Genomic DNA, 23,648 nt, shown 5'->3' on the forward strand with positions numbered 1-23,648 from the left:
AAAGCCAAGAGCTTGTTACGTTCTAAAACCAGAAGACAAGAAGAAGTTCTTGCAATTTGTGAGCAATGTTAAGTTTCTAGATGGCTATGCCTCCAATATATCAAGATGTGTCAATATGGAGGGAGGAGGATCAATCCATGGGCTGAAAACACATGACTGTCATATAATGCTGCAGCATATTTTACCAGCTGGCCTTCGTGGTTTGGTACGCAAAGATGTATATGAAGTAATTGCTGAATTGGGTAGGTTTTTTAGACAACTTTGCTCCAAAACTATAAAGGTTGATGCACTACACCAGATGAAGGAAGATATTGTGCTTATCATTTGCAAGCTAGAGAAAATCTATCCTCCAGCATTCTTCGATGTTATGGTTCACCTAGCAGTACACTTACCTGATGAGGCACTCCTTAGGGGACCGGTGCAGTATGGATGGATGTATCCCATTGAGAGAAGGTTGGGCACCTTTAAGCATTTCGTTCGCAATCAAGCAAGACCAGAAGGATCTATTGCAGAGGCATACACTGCCTATGAGTGTACGACCCAGTGCTCAACATATTTCAGTGAGATCATTATTAGGTTCACTAGGCCTGAAAGAAACTTAGATGGACAAGAGAACATCTCACCCAATGGTTACTCTATTTTTGGTCATGGTATTAACCTGTTGGGTGCTTCAAATCTTCATTACCAAGACAAAGACATAGACTCCATGGTTTGGTTTGTTCTAAATAATTGCGAAGAAGTTGACGAATACAAAGAGTGAGTAATTCCTGCTATTGCATCCATCTTTATTCAATACTAGTGTCACAAAATAACTAATTACCTTCTTCCTTTGCAGCATGTATAGGGCACAATTAGAACAAGAAGAGGTCAACAATGTTGAAAAAAAGATGTCAACACAATTTGTTGCATGGTTCGAGAATCATGTGTGTTCTACTTTCTACAGCATGACTTCATCATTTATGATCCAATACATTTTCAAATTCAATAATTCTGTATGTTTTTTACTGGCAGATTACCAAATTGAAATATGAAGGCACAACACTTGTTGACGAAGACTTATACTCACTAGCATGTGGGTCGGATCCGCGAGTACGTTCGTACACAGCCTGTATAATCAATGGGGTATGGTACCACACTACGGCTCGTGATGAACATAGGAAGACACAGAACTCCACCATCAAGTGCCCAGGTACTCACGGTGATGACACAATGGACTTCTATGGGACAATCATAGACATTATTGAGTTGAGTTACAGTAAGAACAGCAAAGGGAGTAGAACCATTATCTTATTACGATGTGAATAGTACCATCTTGGGGGAAGGACATACCACATGAAAGATGATGATTACTTCAAGAGCATAAACATCACAAGCCGATGGTATAAGGATGATCCTTTCATTATGGCCACAGATGCTACATAAGTATTTTTCTTGGAAGATACAAAATTAGGGCCATGTTGGCGAGTGCTACAAGAATTTGGCCACCGACATATATTTGATGTCGAAGAGTCCGACACAAACCAACCAATCCATGAACAAGTACAAATGAGATCTCAAGAGGCATACCAAGAGGAGCATATTTCATCTAGAGATGGTGCAGTGAGAGACATTCCTCCAGATATGGATTTGTTGCACATGGATAATGAACCAGGCAGCCCTATTAGTAGAGACCTCATCGAGAGTATCCGTCGACAAAAACATATTGCTCAAGGTGATGAAGCAGACCGCGAAGATGAAAATGAAACCTACCTTGAGTACCATAGTCCAGAAGAAGGCAATACTTCAGGAGAAGACAGTGATGTTGATTGACCTTTGCATTTCTAGACATATGTGAACCATGCATGAACTTTTCTGTTATTGAATTTGTTGTATTTCAATTATGCTACTACATTTGTATCTGAATTAAGAGATTGTAAGACCTTATATGCAATGTTTCTATTTTTAGTGTATACTTCATGTGTGATGCAAGTTACAGTAGTGTCCAGATTTCATTCACATGATGTGTGTGTATATATATGGAGACTTCATGTGTCATGCCCAGAATCTGTCCTAAAATGGAAAACTGGGTTTTTATGACCCCAAGGCCATGTCATGGAATGTACATAATTTGTCACAAAATGTATTGGCCGGAAGTAACATACATTCTGCCAATATTTCATCACGCACAAGTTTGCTAAATACACTATTCCATTTCCTTCCTTTTCATTTCTTGCTTGCCTGAATGCAAGCCCATCCAATATTGGCACATAAAGTTTCACACATGAATAAAATGCATTGCTTGAAAAAGAACCAGTTTGCATTGCTTGACCATCGACCAGATTGCAATGCTTGAAAATGCACCACAGTGTTCTTACATTACAAAAGTGAAGACCAACTGCACCAGATTGCATTGTTCATACTACACTGCAACCATCGCCTACAAAGACTAAAATACATTATGCAGTGAACTTGACTTCACTGCCTGCCTGCAACATACATCAACACACAGCCAAGACCAACTACTAAAACAGACATCAAAAGGTTGAACTTGCACATCAGATTGTCCACCTTGGCCTCAATCTGTAGTTCACCAGCCCGCATATTCATGACCATTCTCCCAGATGATGCATCTGCTACCTCTTCAGCTTCATCACCAATGTCCACTGCCAGGGGGAATTTGTGGATTGTGACAATGCCAAGCTCCTCCAGCTTATCCAAATACTGCCTTTGGAAATTATAGAACCCGCAAAGCTTAGGAAACTACAACAATAACAAAACAATTTCGTTAACCATAGCTGGATAAACAGGGATTGAGGGATGAACAACTTCTCAGCTCAAATCATACAAGTGGATGCTCACTGAGTTCCATGGACATTTTAAGAACACACGCAGGTAGTTCTTGGTCGTGTCCTTCCCTGACCGCCTCTCTGTCACCCTCACCATCCCACAGTCAGGGCATGGGATCAAGGGGAGTCCAGTCTCCTTAACAAGAGGATACGGCTATAGCTCCCACATCGAGCTTGGCTCCAGATGGCGCTCAACCATCCTGGACGCTCCACTGCCCCTCGATTGACTAGCCGAGCTACCCCACTTGGACATGGCGCCGTCGTCGCCGTCGCCGCCGGAGCAGTCTCCTAGAACCGTCCAGCGCCATCAGCTGGGGAGAGGGGGAGCTAGCTCCGCCCAGAGGCAGCACGACGGCGGCCATGCTCTACCACCCCGACCGACGCTCGCCCAGAGGCCACCCGCACGCCGAGCTCAGACTGCCCTGCTCTGCCTGCTCGCACGCACTGGCCTCATGCCCGGGTCCGCCCACCCGCACGCCCTGGCCTCACACCAGAGGCCTCCTGCTCCGCCCGCCCGCACGTCCAGATCCGCCACCCGCCACACTCCACTAGGCCGCCCGCCAAGCTCGGCCTGCTCGCCCGCAACGCTACACTGACCCACCCACCGCCGGCAGCCGCGCTCGAAAGCCGCGGTCCGCTCACTTGGACGCTGCCCGCCCGCCGCCCGAACACCGCCCGCCGCTGTGTGGGACTGGGGAATTTTGGGGAACGATTCGAAATGGCCAAGTTCAACTTCTGTTTGGGGATCATGTTATAATTAACAAACAGTGACGTAGAACAAAGGTCACAAAAAACCACTTCATGTCGTCATTAAAACCATAATAGACGGTCGGCTACTCTAGTTGACATTTTGTGATGACACTTGGCATCTTTATGTGACCAAAAGAAGAGAGTTGTCATAAATAGTTCAAGAGCTCATGAATTTATGAAGACATAGATTTTGTTGTCATATAATGTTACAATATATGACGATATTTGTCCTCGTTATGAGGACTTTTGTCATAAAAAATCATAATTCTTGTAGTGAGCCCTTGAGAGAGAGGACTTGCGTACTTGAGCTGGTGTAATTCAGGTTGGTTCTGCCACACTAACCGATCTCCTAGGGAGCGCTGAAGCGGCGGGAAGCTCGCCACCTTCTGCACCGCGCCGCCACCATCATCCACGACCGTGCCGCCACCCCTACGCTCTCGACGCCGACGTCCTCGACCACCGACATCACTCCCGCCACCACAACACCGACACCGTCGCCATGGCAAGCTCCTCCACCAAGACTGATGGATATTCATCCTCTCTCTTTTCTCTACCTCTCTCTGTTGGTGTAACTTAGTTAAACCTTGTTGTTTATCTTATCAATAATGCAAGAACCCACTTGATCTACTCCTAGAGGTCCTGTTTAAGCTAACAATGGTATCAATCGCTAGTCTAGTGAGTAGATAAGGATGGGGAAGTAAAAGAATCGAGAAGAAGAAAAGGATTTCGATGCAAATCGGAAGAAGAAAAGAAACAGTAAAAAACCTAACGTAAACCTACTTGTGCCCACCACCGCCGGCCATTGCCGAGTGGGAAGATCACCTCAAGGCATTGACTCGCCGGCGCTCCACCGCCGCCACGTGGGAAGACAAGCCGCCGCTTGGCACCATGTCGATGGCGTGCGGGCTCGGGGCTAGGGCACCGTCGCTAGACCGCTCGATGGCAGCGCGTTCACCCTATGGTGAACGCGCGCACCGGCGAGGGGACTGGCGGCGGTGGCGCAACCTTCTCCTCCGGTTCGCCTCGAGCGGCCGCAACTCGATCACAAGCTGAGCAAGAGAAAGGGGAGAGAAGAATGGAGGCTAGGGTTGAGGGAGAAGCGGCTGGCGCCTAGTTTTGCCCTGGCGAGAATGACACGCAACCATCGGATCAGATCTGATGGCCAGTGGCTGCCAGGCCACTTTTGGCCCAGGCTGGGAGACGAATTCCCGGCCTGGGCCCAGGTTGCGGCCTGGGACACGGGGCGCACAATGCCTAGTGTGCGGGCAGGTTGTGGGCCATGTAGGCGAGCAGGCCCAGTGGCCGCGCAAGTAAGCCGAGTGGGCCAAAATCTCATCGCTGGGCCAAATGTTCAGAAGAAAATTGAGAATTTTATTTATTTCAGATACATTCCTAGTGTTTTATCCCTAATACTTTTATACCAACGTGATAAATTTATCAGGGAGTCGATGAGTACATAGTAATGCTTCTAAAAAAGTAGTTTTTATTACATTTCCACTGCTTTAATGTTTGTGTTTATCTTCTAATTAAATTAGAACCAACGCAACAATTTAATTGGAAGAGTAGTTAAATTTTCAAGTTTATTATGATATTGTTATTTTTCTAACCAAAGTTGATAATAACAATATTATAATATTTTATTCATGAGCTTTCCCATGCATTTGTTCTATTTCTGCCCAACGGTGACGTAGAATTAATGTAGTAGTAAATGTTATATGTTTTAATTTTGACCAACGTTAACTTAAAGCATGCAAGTATTATTATTAAATATCCTCAATCCTTTTTGAATTTGTTATTTTCAGGCTACAACCCAATGTCATTTATCTCATCTATCGAGCTCCTCGATGGAGGGAACTATGGCTCGTGGAGAGAGAAGCTTGAGATGACACTTGCACTATTCAAGATTGATCTAACACTGACCTCATCCTGTCCCACTAAACCTGTAGACTTGGTGAGGGGAGAAAACGAGACCGACGCAGCATGGACCGCTCGACAGCGTGAACATGCACTGTTAGTAATGAAATATGACCTTGATAAGGCAAAGTGGGATCAGTCGAACCGCAAGTGCCTGATGGTGATTAAGAGCTCCATTGTGGAGGCAATAAGGGGAGCAATCCCAGAAAGTACCACTGCCATTGAGTATCTCAGGAAGGTGGAGAGTCAATTTACTGGCTCTTCAAAGGCTTAAGCAAGCACTCTTATTAAGCATTAGTCACTGAGAAATACAATGGTGGAGGGATAAGAGAGCACATACTTAGAATGAGCAACATGGCATCCAAGCTTAAGCCTATGAACATGAAGCTCCTAAATGAGTTTCTAGTTCACTTAGTTTTTGCTTCTTTGCCTAGAGAATATGATTCCTTTGAAGTTAATTACAACTTACACCTAGAGAAATGGGATATTGAGAAACTCATTGCCATGTGTGTGCAAGAAGAAGAATGACTTAAGGGCTCACATGGTGATTCCGTCAACTATATGAAGCAAGATAAGAAGAGGAGCTACCATGACAAGAATGCTAAACCACTAGGGAAATCTCAGTGGGAAAGAGGCTCTTCTTCTAAGTCATATGGAAAGGCTCCACAAAATGTTCACCATCCAAGACAGAGCCATGAAGAATTAGTGGGCAGGGACTAATGCAGATGGTGCAGGAAGATTGGACACTACCAAAAGTACTGTCTGGAGTTCCCAAAGCATCTGAACAGAAAGGGTGAGGACATTATTAGATTCGTAGATGAGTCCTTGTATTTATGTTGTGCAAAATCTAATTGGTGGATTGACCTAGGTGCAACCATTCATGTTGCCAATTCCTTATAGGGATTCAGTACGAGGAGGACCCTACAAAGAGGAGAAAGAAGGCTTAGAGTCGCTAACGGCGTCGAGGTCGAAGTTGAAGCGATGGGAGAACTCCCATTAGAATTGAATAATAGCTTCGTTCTTCATTTGCACAATATGCTCTATGTATCCTCCTTGAGTAGAAACTTGATTTCAGTCTCATGCTTAGCAGATGATGGATTTGATTGCCATTTTGGCAAAGAACAATGTTTGATTAAGGTTAATGATAGGTGTGTTGGTCTTGCTTTCCGACAAGACAAGCTTTATATGTTATCTATGCATGAGAATGTGAATGTTGTATGCAATGAAGAAAAAATGAGTCTTCCTCGACTACGAATGTACAAACCAAGTGCAAAATGATACGATAATGAAACATCAACAAAATTATGGCATTATCGTTTAGGCCATATTTCGAGGGGGAGAATTGAACGATTAATCAAAGAGGACATTCTGCATCCTCTAGATTTTTCAGATACAGAATATTGCATCGATTGCATTAAAGGAAATATGTTAAACAAATTAAGAAAGGAGCCAAACGAAGTGCAGGGGTTTTGAAAATAATACACATAGACATTTGTGGTCCATTTCCCGTAAAGGCCGTGGATGGTTATGACTCATTCATAACATTTACGGATGATTATTCATGTTATGGCTATATTTATCCAATTAAAGAATGATAGGAAGCGTTGGATAAGTTTAAGATATTCAAAGCTGAATTAGAAAATCAGCACAGTTTAAAGATTAAGATAGTAAGATCCGACCGTGGGGGGAGTACTATGGTCACCATATCCCATATGGTCAAGTTCCTAGACCCTTTGCAAGGTTCTTATAGGAAAATGGAATAGTCGCTCAGTACTCTACACTGGGCGAGCCTCAACAGAACGGAGTAGCTGAAAGATGCAACCGTACCTTAATGGATATGGTGAGAAGTATGGTAAGATACTCCACTTTACCGATAATTTTGTGGATGAAAACCGCCGCTCACATTCTTAATCAAGTACCAAAGAAAGTCGGTGCCAAAAACACCGTATGAGTAATGGATAGGAAGAAAACACACATTAAATTATTTACATGTGTTGGGCTGTCCGACTGAGGCAAAAGTATTTAACCCAAACATTGGCTTTCCAATAAAGTGAATAAGGTGGGCAGAAAGAAAGTTCCTCATAAGATGCTGCGTTACTTTCCAATAATTCCACGCCTTCAAAGACTTTTTATCTCAAAGTAGCAGGCAAAAATTGCAAGATTGCACAAGGACAAGAGTGTCCAAGTTCAAAATGAAATGAGACATCCTCCTGATGGAGAAGCTTGGAAAGATTTTGATATTACTTACGAGTGTTTTGCTGATGATCCCCGCAGTTTGTGGTTAGCCATTGCTACTGATGGATTTAACCCTTTCGGTCAGATGACCAATTCATATAGCATCTGGCCAGTGATAGTGGTTCCTTACAATTTTCCACCATGGATGTGTATGGACCAATCCAATTATATGCTTTCTTTGATTATTCCCAGCAAGAAATCACCAGGCAAAGATTTCCATGTGTTCATGCAACCTTTGATAGCAGATATGCTTAAACTTTGGGAGGTTACCTCTACTTATGATGCATATGAATGCAAAGATTTCAAACTACGTGTAGCAATTCTGTGGGGAATCCATGACTATCCTGCACTAGACACCATGTCAGGCAGAAGCATGGGGGGTTACTTCGCATGTGTGCACTATGATGAGAATCCATGCTCCGAATGTCTGAGAAACAAAATTGGGTTCATAGGCCATAGACGTTTCCTCCCAAGTGACCATCCATGGAGGAAAAATAGGTCATTCAACGGCCACCATGAGAATAGAGAGCAGCCAAGGAAGTTCACAGTAGATAAGGTTATGGCAAGGTTGGATGCAGTTTCCTATGTTCTAGGGAAGAATCCTGAAAAGCTAAAAACAAGGAAATGACGATGAAATGGAGAACTAGTATGGCATCTGAAGGTTAGCTTGTATGATTTGCCATACTAGTCCAAACTGAAGCTACAATAGAACCTAGATGTTATGCACATAGAGAAAAATATTTGTGAAAATATTGTGGCAACTCTACTCTCTAATCACAAGTCAAAGTACACCATTGCTGCTAGACTAGATTTGGAAGATAGAGGTATAAGAAAAGAGCTTCATATGGTGTAGGAGGGTGACTCCTTCACAAAGCCAAGGGCTTGTTATGTTCTATCACCAGAAGCAAAGAAGAAGTTCTTTCAGTTTTTTAGCAATGTTAAATTCAAGATGGGTATTGCCTCTAATATATCAAGATGTGTCAATATGGAGGCAGGAACATTGAATGGGCTGAAAACACATGAGTGTCATATACTGCTGCAGTGTATTTTACCAGCTGCCCTTCAAGGGTTGGTGCACAAAGATGTATATGAAGAAATTGCTGAATTGGGTAGGTCTTTTAGAGAACTTTGCTCGAAGACTCTAAAGGTTGATAAACTACATCTGATGAAGAAAGATATTGTAATTATCCTTTGCAAACTGGAGAAAATTTATCCTCCTGCATTCTTCGATGTCATGGTTCACCTAGCAGTACACTTGCCTAACAAGGCACTGCTTATGGGGCCGGTTCAATATGGATGGATGTATCCCATAGAGAGAAGATTGGGCACCTTTAAGTGTTTCATCCGCAATAGAGCAAGATCTGAAGGATCTGTTGTAGAGGCATACACTGCATACGAGTGTCTAACCCAATGCTCAACATATTTCAGTGACATTATTACTAGGTTCACAAGGCCTGAAAGAAACTTAGATGGAGGGCACAACATCTTAACCACTGATTCCTCCATTTTTGCACATGGTATTAACCTGCTGGGTGCTTCTAAACTTAATTACCTTGATAATGACTATGACTCCATGGTTTGGTTTGCTCTAAATAATTGTGCAGAGGTCGATGTACACAAAAAGTAAGTAAATTCTATCATTTCATTTCTGCGGACCTTATTTACTATTAATCTCACAGTAAACTAACCACTTTCTTCCTTTGCAGCATGTATAGGGCAGAGTTGGAACAACAACAGGTCAACAATATTGAAGAAATGATGTCAACACAATTTCCAGCATGGTTTGAGTTTCCTCATCTGATTGCAGAGAGTGTCACTGATGGTTGCTATGGATAAACAGTGACAATGTGCCTTGCGGCTAAGGGCATCCGCAACCACATTGGCCTTGCTAGGATGGTAGTGTACCTCAAGATCGTAGTCTTTAATCAGTTCTAACCAACGCCTTTGCCTCATATTTAGGTCAGCTTGGGTAAAAATATACTTGAGGCTCTTATGGTCAGTGTAGATGTTACACTTAGCACCCATAAGATGATGTCTCCAGATCTTGAGAGCATGAATAATAGCTGCCAATTCAAGATCATGAGTTGGATAATTTTGTTCATGGTTCCGAAGTGCTCGGGATGCATAAGCAATGACTCGGTTGTTTTGCATAAGAACACAACCAAGGCTAGTTCCCGAAGCATCACAGTAGACATCAAAAGGCTGAATATTATCTGGTTGAGCTAGCACTGGGGCAGTTGTTAGAAGTCTTCTCAAAGTGTGGAATGCTTTATCACACTTATCATCCCAGCGGAACTTAACCTCTTTCTTAAGCAGTTCAGTCATAGATTTAGCTATCTTGGAGAAATCTGGAATAAATCGACGATAGTATCCCGCCAATCCGAGGAAACTCCGTATTTGATGGACCGAAGTTGGAGGCTTCCAATCCATAACTTCCTGGACTTTGGTTGGGTCAATCGATATGCCTTCACTAGAGATGGTGTGTCCCAAAAATTTCACACTATCCAGCCAAAATTCACATTTTGAGAATTTGGCATAGAGGCGATGATCACGTAGTCGTTGAAGAACGATGCGTATGTGATCAGCATGGTCTTCATTAGTCTTGGAATATATCAGAATATCATCGATGAAGACCACGACGAATTTGTCAAGTTCCGGCATAGAGACTGAATTCATGAGATACATGAAATACGCCGGTGCATTGGTAAGCCCAAATGACATAACCAGATATTCATAAAGTCCATATCTGGTTGAGAAGGCCGTTTTTGGAATGTCACAAGGCCTAATCTTGATCTGATGATAACCAGAGCATAAGTCAATCTTAGAGAAGACCTTAGCTCCAGCTAGCTGATCGAACAAGATGTCAATGCGGGGAAGAGGGTACTTATTTTTGATAGTGACCGCATTGAGTGGACGATAATCGACACATAGCCTTAGGCTATTGTCTTTCTTCTTTACGAAGAGAGCAGAACAACCCCAAGGTGAAGCAGTTGGGCGTATGAAACCTTTGTCCAAAAGATCTTGGAGTTGGATCTTTAACTCGGCCAATTCATTTGTAGGCATGCGATATGGCCTCTTGGAAATAGGAGCAGTGCCAGGTTGAAGTTCAATAATGAACTCAATATCTCTGTCCGGTGGCATTCCAGGCAAATCGTCTGGAAAGACATCGGGGTACTCACAGACTACAGGAATATCTTTTACCTTGATGTCTGTGATGGCATAAGTGCAAGAGTGCAGATACTCCTGCTAGGGCAGATAGAGGGTAGTTGCTCCTTGATGTGGTGAGTCAATCTCGATAACTCGGGAAGAGATGTCTAGCAGTACTCTATGTTCTGTCATCCAATTTGTCCCAAGTATAATATCAATACCCTCTAGGTTTAATAGAATCAAATCAGTTCTGATTTCCTTGCTACCCAATTGAATTGGCACCTTTTTGATCATTTGGCCAGATGTAATTTTTCCTCCAGGGGTAGAGATCACATATGACCCCTTAGTAGGGCAAAGATCAAGTCCTATTCGGGTACTGCAGTTGTTACTAATGAAACTATGAGTTGCTCCTGAATCGAATAATGTAACAACTGGTTTGTGGTGTACCGAAAATGTACCCGACATGATAGGAGCTCCATTCGGAAGTTCTGCAAGGGTAGTGAAGTTGATTTGTCCTTGCCGGACTTGCATCATCGGTCTTTTGCCCTTGTTCTGGTTATTCTGACTGGAACTCTACCCTTGATTAGGTTTCTTGGGCTGCGGACAATCTCTGATGAAATGATCCGCACTTCCGCAATTGAAACCGTGATAGGTGCTGCTTCTCTGTTGGACTTGTTGAACATTTGGCCGTGGGCCAAATTGTTGTGGTTGTTGCAGAGGTACAGGAGGTTGATACTCTTCTTGTGGTTGAGACGGCTTGAAAACCAGTCCACCAAACGGATCATTCCATTGGGGTACTCTAGGCAGTGCATTCTGAACAAACTGATATTGCGAGGGTTGAACGCCCGCGGGTCCAGGGGAGATCCTTTGCTTCTTTTTCGGCATGGTGTGCCGTAATACAATCCTCCTGAGTCAGTGCCATGTTGACTAGCTCGCTGAATGTACCTGCCTTTATAAGGTTCAAACATTTTTTTAAGCTTAGTATTCAAACCTCGACGAAAACGATCTTGCTTCTTGGCATCATTATCAGCATGATAGCCCGCATACTGACACAGGTGATTAAAAGCCTGTGCATACTGCAGTACAGTGCGGGTGCCTTGAGTAAGTACCAAGAACTCATTCAGTTTCCGCTCCATCAGCCCTTCAGGTATATGATGTGCCCTGAAGGCATTACGGAATTCTTCCCAGGAGGTAACATGGCCATCAGTTTGCATAGCACAATAATTATCGCACCAAACACGGGCAGCTCCGCGTAATTGTTGGGCAGCAAAATGAACCTTGTTAGTGTCCACACATGGAATCGTAAGAAGAGCAAACTTAGATTCAATGGTGCGGAACCAAGCATCGGCATCCAAGGGCTCCTCCGCTTTGCTGAACAGCGGGGGCTGAGTACTGAGAAAATCTTGATAGGTTGCTACCAGAGGTTCATCACGACCTTGCGACTGCTGGTGTTGTTGATTCTGCTGTGCTTGTACTAATAAATTGAGAAGTTCAGTTTGCCGAGCCAAAACTTCGGCTAGATTTGGAAGTAGTGGTGACGGTTGTTGGGAATTGCTGGACTGATCTGCCCGGAAACCTGCCGGGGTTTCACGTGTGGCTCCAACCATCTGAAACAAAATTCAGATGATAAAATTTATTTACCCTACTGAAGACTTACAAGGTAAATAAGACGAGACACTATTCTGATATAGCAAGGGCTGGAAAGCAGAAAGATACTTAAGATACTTGACCAACACTACCACAAGAATCCCGTTAACCACACCAAAAATTAACAACCTACCACACATCCTTAGAAGAACCAAAACACACATTGTATTTGATGATGAGTTATGCATGCACGTTCTACTCGTCCTCACAACCCAAAATAACTGCCAAATATCTTTGGACTTACGTGGTTAATTTCGGTGGCATTATACATACATCTCTCACTATTATCTAGTCGATAAACCCTAGCCGTCCTAATTTCGTAGACGTGGTTAGTGTACCTGCAGAAAATCACAATATATATATATATTCAATGAACCTTTCATGCCAGCATATCATGGAAGCGTCCCCAATCATTACTGTTCACTATAGAAACAGCATCTGTACCATTACCGCCGTACAGACAACGTTAACATACGTCGTCGAAACAACGTATTCACAGGGGGTACCGCAAAATGCGGGGGTATGAACAGCGATCGCCATACCCTGCGCCGAACCTTATACTCCCAATGTAGTCAACCTAAGTTGGTACATTGGCAGCATCTCAAGTAGGCCACTGCTTGAGAAACAGCGTTCGGTTCGCATCACCGACGGGAAGGCCAAGCTCCCTCAGTTGGCTGAGGATCCTTACCTCCTTACCTCATCGTCGAAGGTGTCGTTACAGAATGTAAAGTTGGAGTTGTGCATGAATTTAAGTTTTGACAGAAAAGTAATGCTGGTAGTTAGGGTTATATATATATATATATACTATAGCCACCTCTATTTCCCTTCAAGCAAAGTTAACATGGAGCTCCTTGCTTTTATATTTCCCGTGTGCTCTCCTCTCATGGAGCTCTCCATTTTTCAGGTGCGCCCCGCCGCCGCGTCAACGTCGTGCGTGTCGCCGTCAGCTTCGGCCGCCGACCGGCTAATCCTGGCAACTGATCGTGTGATCTAAATGGATCTAATTAGATAAGCTGTAAAGGGTATACCTAGCTAATTCTACTATAAAACCAATTAAATTTATCAACTTAAAAGAATTTAAATTACAAAACAAGATTAGGTTTGAAAATTCCACATCAATTCATACTTAATCTATAGAGATTGTATACCAAAAATCATGATCAACAAAGTTAACATGTAGGAACTATGGATATTACACTCTCTTATCTTAGATTTAACATAGATTCAAAAATATTTAGTTTCATATAAAACTTACTTAATAGAAGTTGTAGAGTTCAAAATCTAGTTTCCAACAAAACTGGTTTTGCAATTTTTGGAATTTCCTACAATTTTCTATTGAATTTACAAGTCAGCAACACCACTCACATGAAATAACAAACATTCTTACACAGAGGTCCTCAACCAACACTGTTTCTATGAGTCTAAAACTTGCAGAAAACCCCGTGAACTTCTTTGTCTTTTACACTCCTACTCCTTCTTCTCAAAATTTTACCATGAATTGCACCTAAGGAAACACGGCTATGGTAAAGATTACAACTATATACGTGCAAAGATATCCTAGAATCAAATCATAAATCTTTTATTAGCATAGAACAAAGGTAGCAAGATTCCAAAGCTAGAGGGCTTGTCTAGGCTTCAAAAATTTACACAAAGCTATCCATAACACATATATCACATGTTCCAAGTTTGGGCTTCAACTCTCTTATAGATCAAAAGATCTAATTAAAACACCCTTTTGTTTCTATTTAAAACACAGCACAAACTATACACTTTCACAACATGATCATAAAATAAAAGTGATAGAGTTTGAAATAACGATGCAGATCCAACTAGTTTTACAATTTTCTGAATTTTCTATGTTTTCCTATGAATTTTCGAAGTTCAGCACATTGGAAGGGAGAAAGAATCAAAAACTTTCATATAGACCCTCGGAAAGAGTTGAATCCTCGGAGATTCGTCCTTCTTCCATGGCCGGTCGAGGCAAGCTCGGTTTGGCTCAAATCCGGCGAAGGAGGAGCTCGGATGGCAAGGGGAAGGGGGTGGGGAGTGAGAGGGCACCGAGACGCACTCGTTTTAAGGCTTGGCCGGGCTTGGGGAGGTTGGGAAGGGGGTCGCCGGCGGTGGCAGTAGCGGCGGCGGTGTGGTGGCACGGGAAGCAGAGCTACGGCGAGGGAGAGGCGCAAGGGAGTGGGGAACCAGCTTCAGGAGGTCCCGGGGCAGCTACTTATAGGGAGGAAGAGAGATAAGGGAGAGGCGCAAGGCCGAGGGCCACGGCGGCGGCTCGGGTGGGCGGCGGCAGCATTGGTGGCGCTCAGGCGGCCGGTGGCGCACGCGTGGCAGTGCAGGAAGGGGCCACGGAGGTGGGCTAAGGCGGCGGGCAGGGCTAGAGGCGGCGCATGAAGGTGAGAGGGCAAGGGGGCGGCACTGCAGCGACCGGAATCCGAGGTAGCAGTGCGGCGGCGGGGCAACAGAGGAGCAGACAGAAGGTTGAAGACGACTGGACTGATTTGCAAATTTCAGAAATTCTAGGGACCTATCCGTAAACCAGCGATAACTTTTAAGCTAGGGCTCAAAAGAAAACGTGTTCAAAATGAAAGTTGTAAAACTTTTCAAGCTCTACAACTTTGTTTTAGGGTTTGAAATAACAAACTCGAAGTATGCAACTTTATTTTGAAACTTTGGACTAACTTTAAGCTTTATAAGGATTTTGTCCTTGTTAAATATATTACACATAACTTTGGGCCTAAATGCAAGTTTTCAGGTAAGTCATGATTACTTGCATTCTTATAATTTGGTCCCTAGTAACTTTGAAGATTACTTTTGTAACTCATGCATCTTGCACAAAAGGACTCATATTCTTATAAAATTACACATAAGGTCTTATTTCTACAAATACATCCAACCTATACATTTCAACACATTCATTACATTTCATAACCTATTATGGTACAATTTGACACCTAGGGTGTCACACTCCGGCCACGTTTATGTTTTATAAATCGACGGAGGCTGCGGCCACGTTTGTGTTCTATCGACTTCGTGTTACTAGTTTTGACGGAGGCTTCGGCCACGTTCAGGCTTTGTATGAGTCGACTTTCGTCGTGACCTTTGATGGTCGCTTGCGACGATGATCGCATTTTTCCCAACAAGTTCGATCCGTTCGATTGGTTTATACCTACCTTGTTGGGTGGGCTCACACGAGGAGCTATTTCGACTACGCCCAGAGTCGTTGCACTTGGCGTAGTTTCGATTTCTTGCCATAAGCACGGCAGTCACACGATGACGCTCGCGTTCTTTCCCAACGAGTTCGATCCGTTCGATTGGTTTATACCTAACTTGTTGGACACGCTCACACGAGGAGCGATTTCAACTACACCCAGAGTCGTTGCACTCAGGGTAGCTTCGTTTTTCTTGCCATAAGCACGGCAGTCTTGCGACGATGCTCGCGTTCTTTCCTAACTGGTTAGACCTGCTCGATCGGGTTGTATCTAACTTGTTGGATGGGTTCCTACCCGGAGCTACTACGACTACTTCCAGGGTCGCTGCACCCAAGGTAGTGTCTACTACTTAGCCTTTAAATCTGGATGACAATTCAGTTGAGGCACATACAAGTAGAGACATCAAATAAGAATATATATATATACACAAGGAAATGAGTACTTGTTTTTACATCTTAATCCTGCAGTACACTTTTTACTATTTGTTCTGCTACAGGTCGGGCTTCTTGGAGGTACTCGTTGAATTGTTCTTCAGTACACTCCGCAGCCACTCCCTACGCAAATGTTTCTAGTTGAGCTTCCGGCTAAAAGGATTTCACAAAGGCAAGAGCGTGGCTGACACACGCAACCGGGGCTTCAGTAAGGAACTTGACGACCTTCTACGACGCTCCGAGAAGTCGATCCAGCAAGGGCCACTCGCCTGCTTCACCATCGTCTTGTGGGTCCATAATGTCCATAAGCTTCTTGGCGGCTCCCCTGAGGTCCTCCAGCTCCTTTTGCCGCTGCTCCTTCTCTTCGCCCAGCGTCTTGATCTGCTGAAGGCTGCCGGCGAACTGTTGTTCGGTGTCGGCGATGACCTTCTGCAGCCTCTCGACATCATCTGTACGGTGATACAGCATATTCTTCACGTCAGTAAGCAGCTCTTCTTTATATGTTAAGATTTTCCTAAGCTCTGCGGTGAAGATATTTTCAGAATCCAGGATAAATTGTTAAGTGGAAGTACTCGAGGAGAGTAAGGGCTTGCATTGGTGTGCCTTCTTTTGTTCCTTGAGTTGTTCCTCGAGATTGCGCAGATCGTTCTTGAGGAGCCACGTCTCTCGAGTCCGCTCTTGCTTCAGTTGGTCAAGTTCTCTCTGAAGATAGCAGTTCTTCGTCCGCTCTTCGGATAGTCATTTTTCCTTGGCAGCGATGTAACACCCTAATGTAAAATTCCAAGATTTATAATGAATTTAAATTGGCTCCATTAATTTTCTAAGGATTTATCTTGCCTAGCTTGCATTTAATTTAATTAAATTACACAAGTAATTAAAAATTTATTTAGGTTCAACGTGTTTGTGCATTCATGCTGGCGCATAAGTTTTATTTGAGTGAGTGCCTAGGGTTGAATTCAAACTTTGTTTTGCACTCAAATGGATTTAAGTTCGAAGACTAGAAAAGTAAATAGGAAGGGATTGGGTGAAGGGCAGACCAGCCCAGGCAGCCCGGCCTGCTTCTTTTCTTTCCCTTAGGCTAGCTCCCTTCCCCCCCCCCCCCGCCCCCGCGGCCCATTCCCCTTCCCTCTCCCGCACGTGGCCTGCTCCGCTCGGCCCACCTCCTCCTCCCGTGCTCAGCCCAGCACCCTGCTCCAGCCAGCCCGCGCTCTCCCTCCCTTTCCCGCTGATCGCCCGACCCCACCTGTCGGCACCCCCTTTCTCCTTTCCTTTCTTCTTCCCCTGCATCACCAGTCGCGCAACGACTGCCCAGATCTCCGGCGAGCCGCTGCGCCGGGCCCGCACGCCAAGGGTGCTCCGCCGCCCCACAAATAGGATCCCCAAACCTCCTGCACCCTTACCCCCTACCCCGCGGCCACCACCTGAACCCTAGCGCCACCACCCGCGTGCTCCGCGGCGCAGAGCTCACTGCCCTGCCGTGGACCGGCCGCTCCGCCGGACCCCAGCCCCAGCCAATCCCCACGTCAGCTTCACCTCACCACCAGGAAGCTCCCCAAGCTCTTCCCTCACGACCCCGACCCGTGTAGCGCCGGAATTCCACCCGAGGACAGTCGCCGGTGAGTTGCTCCTCACCCTCGATTCCTCGCCGCCGGTAGCCCTCCGACCCTCTTAACCCCCGTGGCACCTCCGTAGGAGCACCACAAGCCGATCCGTGGGGATTAGAAGCCCGGAGACGCCCTGCATCGACCTCCCCCACGAGTGCCGCCCGTCCCCGCCGCTCGGACCTCGCCGCCGACCGCCTTGCGCTGCCTCTCCGATTAATCCAAGCCCTCGGTGAGCATCAGCATGTCCCCCTGGTCCTTTTGGCGCTATATGTCGTAGACCTTAGCCCTTGCTTAGGCCGGAATGCCGCGCGCCGGCGTGCGCCGCCATGCAGACCCACCTCCGTCGCCGCACGCGCAGCCCAGAGCACCCTCGAGCCCCGCTTTGGCCCAGGAAGATCACGCATGACGCGCTGATCACACCGGACCCAGAGCCCGGTCGATTTGACCCCCGGGGCGCCGTGTACGGTGAAGTCCGGCGAGCCTGAGCCGCGCGCCGCCGTGGGAAACCGCTCCAGTGACCCAGCGCCGCCGCCCCTCGCTCACGTTAAGTGTCGGCCGTCCGATCCAGAGCCCGCGGTCGAGATTAGATCGTACATCCCTTCGATCTGAGCCGCGAGATCTCGATCCAATGGATCAGATCTGCAGATACCGGTTCGCCCTCTCTTTAAATCTGAGCCACCTGTTTTGAATACGTGGAGGACTACATTAGCGGACTCGACGACTTCTAGGCGTTTGTCACCCAGCCGACGACCCTGTGGCGCCCTGTTCTTCATGTATTCATTTTACGCTTCCGCACTCCTTGAACTGATTCTTGATTCAGTTGTAATAAAGAATTCAGTTACAATTTATACACTTTTACTTCATGATATGTGTTGTGATATCTTGATAATTCTGTTGTATATATGCGTGACTTGATCCTGGCGCATATATGATTGCTCGGTTTATGTTCTTGTAAATCGGGTGTGACAAGTGAGCTCCTGGTGGCCACTCACGACTGCTTTCAGTTTCTCGGTTTTCTTTTGCGAATGCTTGATCACATTCTGCATAAGGAGGGAGATTAAGACAAGCAACTCGACAACGTACACTGGCAGAAGAGTAATCATGTCTTACCAGGGCAAAATCGTACAACTCTTTGTAGGCCTTCTTGAAGGTTTTTATGTTGTCATCCGTCAGCATTGGATCATCCACCAGATCTGTGGTGGTGATGTTTTGGTATCCATGTCTGGCCATCAGCAGGTCTCCAGGGCTCCTTGAGGTCCCTACGGTTTCTTTAGAAGGTGGTTGCTGGGCACCTACGAGTCAAGATGCATTCAGTACATAATACCTGTGGTCTAAGCAGCTAGCCGTGGGCGGTCAGGCACTCACCTGTGCCATCTGCAAGAGCGGCTGCAGGGGCCTCGACTTATTCCTCACCACCAACTCTGGCTTCAGCTTGCTGGGGCTCGGGAGGTGGCAGGTCGGGCAGTGTCGTGTCTGTCTCGGGGGCTGGTCCCTTGGGCGCAGGCCCTACTGGGACTGGCGGCTCGGGGGCTGGAGTAGCCGACACAGACTTTGGTTTAAACCCCCTGGCAGTCACAGACCTAATGAAGCAGAATTAGTTATATCATTACACAAGTCAAAGAGAACAGGATGATCATTATGCAACAAGACGTAAAGTTACAGCGAAGACTTCTTCATGACAACTTTCTTCACCCTCATAGCCCGTGGCGTCTCAACCACGGTACCCGTTGCTGGCGGTAGGGTCACACCAGCTGGTGGCGTGGCGCCCGCCACGGCGATGGTTACCGCTCCTGTCGCAGAAGCTGATGGATCCGTTCCCACCACGGCAACGGTAACCACTCCTGTCGCAGAAGCTGATAGATTCGTTCCCACCTCTTGGCACTCGGGCTTGGGAGGAGAAGCAGGCGGACTGCAAAAGGATAATGTTAGCATGCAACAATACCGATATATGACAACAATGCAGGAAATTCATACCTGGAGGACTCCATTACTTGTGCTTTCCGTTTGCGCACAACCCGACGACCCTGCGGGACCGAAGGCAGAGTTTCAGTCAACTCCACGGAGGGTCCGGGGGAGTTGTCCCTTTTTGCCTCCCCCTCGGCTTCCCTTTCCGCCAGGGGGCTCCCGCCTTCAGTGGACTCGCTGCCGGGCAGAGTCTCGGCCACTCGAGAACTCTTCACTTCGGCTGTGGCGCTGGGGAGAAGGTGGTCCGGTCGAGGGATGTCGGGTTGTGGAGGGTAGCTCTGGTACAATTCTGTGTGTCCCTGCAGAAGGATTTCAGTTAGCAGTGGCAGAGCAGCAGAACTTGTTTTCAACAAAAAGTAGTCGAATACTTACTGGCTTTGGAGGATTTTGCGCAGAACACAGCTGCAGGACATAGGGAACCGCATCCACATCCAGCAGCACTCGCCTGACCCGGGTGAGTGCAGCGTCATCAGTCAGTTCTTCTGTGCACATCTGAGAGGAATCTTTAGCGCCTATGTACTCGAAGCCTAAGGTGTGGCGTTGTTGGAGTGGCTGGATTCGGTGCTTGAAGAAAGAGAACATTATAGATGCTTCGGTCACCCCTATTTCTTTGTGAGCTGCTATGATGGCCAGCAACTCATCGACTTGGTCCAGGTCTCCTCTGGGGAACTCGGTGTTCCACTCTGGCCTCACGACTGGGGGTTTGCCGGATTTGTCAGGAAGCTGGGGGGCATGGTTTTTGATGTAGAACCAGTGGTTCTTCCATCTAGGAATGTTGGAGGGGAATTTATAGGAGAGGTACCTATCGCCAGCTTGCTGTCTAAGCTGGATGCCGGCGTCCCCTACAATGGATAGGTTTTTGGATGTGGGTTGTGGTTTTACCCGGAAAAGGAAGCGGAAAAGATCCCAATGGGGTTCGATTCCGAGGAAGGCTTCACAGAAATGGATGAAGATTGCGATATGGCAAATGGAATTCAGGTTGAGATGATGGAGCTCAAGCTCATAGAAATAAAGAAAGCCATGAAAAAAGAGCAAGAGGGGAGGGCGAGACCCCGTCGGCAAAATGGTAAAATGTGACGATTTCGTTTACATTTTCCATGGGGAAAGGTTCGCAAAAAGAGGGGCGCCAGTTGACAAGGCTCTTGTCTTGGAGCAATCCCTCAGAAATAAGTTTATTGAGATCGTTGACAGAGCACTTACTGTGTGTCCACTCCCCGGTCGGCGGCTGCGCCTCCTTCTTCCCATCCTTCTCAGGTCTCTTGGGCGCCATTTCCAGATCCGCTCGCCACGAGTTGCTCGGGGGCTGCGGGGAAAGGGGTGGGGAGATTTTGGTTGGATTGGGGCTCTCCAAGAGGGTGAAGGCGGAGTGCGGCTCTATTTGGGAGTTTTGGAAAGTTCTTGGCGGATTGCAGATTGGAAGCACAGTTTTAACTTGGCGTTACCGCGGGGTTAAATAGCCAGCGGCTGGATATAGTTTAACTATTTCGATGTTGAAGAGTCATTTTAGGGAATATTCGGAAGATGAGGGGTCATTTGGTATGCAGAGCTAGTCGTAAACTAGTAAACTTCTTGTCATGGGAGCGAGGCCCCTTCAATAACATAGTGCACGAGTCGAAAACAAGTAATATGTTACTAGAAAATAAGGGAGAGAGGCCCCTTCAGCAGACTTGCATGTAGTACTAGTCGTAAACCAGTAGAACGGTGTTGTACTGGAAGTATGAGCACGAGGCCCCTTTAGTAACCCAAGATACTAGTCGGGAACTAGTATTTAGTTACTGGAAGAGTATGGGAGCAAGGCCCCTTCAGCCAACTTGCATATAATACCAGTCGTAAACTGGTAAAACGGAGTTGTACTGGAAGTATCAGTCTCCAGGCACCAATAGAAGATGTCCCCAGTAGATCAAGGATGAAAACGTTGTAGATGTTCAATATTCCAAGAATTTGGTACCTCCTAGCCATCTGGATACTGTAAGCAATAAGATCCAGGGCCTGTAACCTTGTGCACAATGAAAGGTCCTTCCCACCGTGAATTAAGCTTGTGTAGCCCGGTATCATCCTGGGTTCATCAAAGAACCGTATCTCCAACATTGAAAGAGCATCGTTGAATGTTCCTATCATCATAATGACGAACTCCTTGCAAGTAGCGAGTCGACTGCAACAATGCGTTGCATCGGATTTCCTCGGCCGAATCAAGCTCAAGGTGTCTTGCATTGGCAGCCTCGCCTTCTTCAAACATTTCCAGTTGTGGAGACTTCCACATCACATCAGCTGGTAATATAGCTTCAGACCCGTATACAAGAAATAAAAGTGACTGTCCTGTGGCTTTGTTTGGTTGTGTGCGAAGCCCCAAGATTATTGATGAAATCTCATTAATCCACCTGCCGTCCTTTTTACTATTCTTGTCATAGAGTCGTTTCTTCAATCCATCTAGAATCAGCCTGATGGCATGCTCAACTGGCCATTGGCCCATGGGTGAGCTACTGAAACGTATTTGACTTTAATGGACCTGCGTTCACAGAAATCCCAGAACTGATGCGAGTGGAAATTGGATACCAAATCTGTGATGATTGTGTTGGGGAAGCCAGAGCGATGTAAGATGTTGCAGATGAAAGTAACCACTCGATCTGCAGTGAGCGTTGCAATTGGCGTGTACTCGATCCACTTGGTAAACTTGTCGATGGCCACCAACACGTGTGTGAAACCTCCTAGCGCAGTTGCTAAGGGCCCTATCATGTCTAGGCCCTAGCATGCAAACGGCCATTGAGGTGGTATGGTGATGAGGTTATGAGCCGGAACATGGGGCTGTTTGCCAAAGAATTGGCAGTTGGTGCCCTTGGCGAACGAGTGCTTCGGCATCTGCCAAAGTAGTCAGCCAGTAGAAACCAGATCGAAATGCCTTGCCGACTAGTGTGCATGAAGCAGCATGGTTCCCGCACACGACTTCGCGAATCTCTTGGAGTATCTCTTTGCCCTCCTCCATACTGACACACTTCATCAGTATGCCTGATGCTGATCCATGCTTGTACAAATTGTCCCCGACTAGAACATACCCTTTGCTGCATCGTAGGATGCGAGTAGCTTCAGTGCTTTTTGGGTCGATGCTGTGACAGTTCAATTACTTGTAAGCTAGGCATATTATTTGTTAGTGTGAAGTATGTGCTTGTTAGTGTAAAGCTTGTGTGTGTTTGTGTGAAGCTTTTGAAAATTTAAAGTGCAAGTAAAAAGGGTATTTTTGTAATTATGGAAAAACTAGGGTTGTTTTTGCAAAATGTATTTGGATGTAAGGTAACTTCAAAATAAGTGAAGGGTGGTTTTGCAAACATGTTTTTCTTACTTTATGTCCTGTAAAAATATATATTTATCCAAAAAGTTGCATTAGAAATGCATGTGTTGAATTGTATAAAAATTTGGATAAAGTTGTGAAAATAGGGGTATTTATGTAATTTTATAAAAGTATAAGTCCTTTTATGCAAGTAGTTGATTTACAAAAGTAATTCTCGAAGTTACTCAGGACTAAAGTGTAAAAGGTGCAAGTCATCATGACATGTTTATCCAATCATTATGACGTGTCATAAATCATCATGACATGTCATAAATGTTTGCATTTAGGCCCTAAATGTTATGACATTACACTCTTTAGGACAAAAGTAATTCAAATCCAACCTTTGTTCAAAATTTAGCGTGTAAAGATATAAACTTTGAGTTTTTGAATTTGAGCCCTAAAGCAATGTTGTAGAGTTTGAAAAACACTCCAACTTTCATTTTGGGCATTTCTTCATTAGGGTTTTAGATTAGTGAGAAATTTATGCTTTACAGAAAGGTCTCTGAAAGTTTCTAGATTTGCGCTTAAGTCCTTGGGAAGTCCTATTTCCCTTTCTTCTCTCTCTGTTCTGCCTCTCTCCCTGGCGTCTC

Source organism: Panicum hallii, chromosome 4 (genome assembly GCF_002211085.1).
Source record: "Panicum hallii strain FIL2 chromosome 4, PHallii_v3.1, whole genome shotgun sequence".
In the NCBI taxonomy this organism is placed as follows: domain Eukaryota; kingdom Viridiplantae; phylum Streptophyta; class Magnoliopsida; order Poales; family Poaceae; genus Panicum; species Panicum hallii.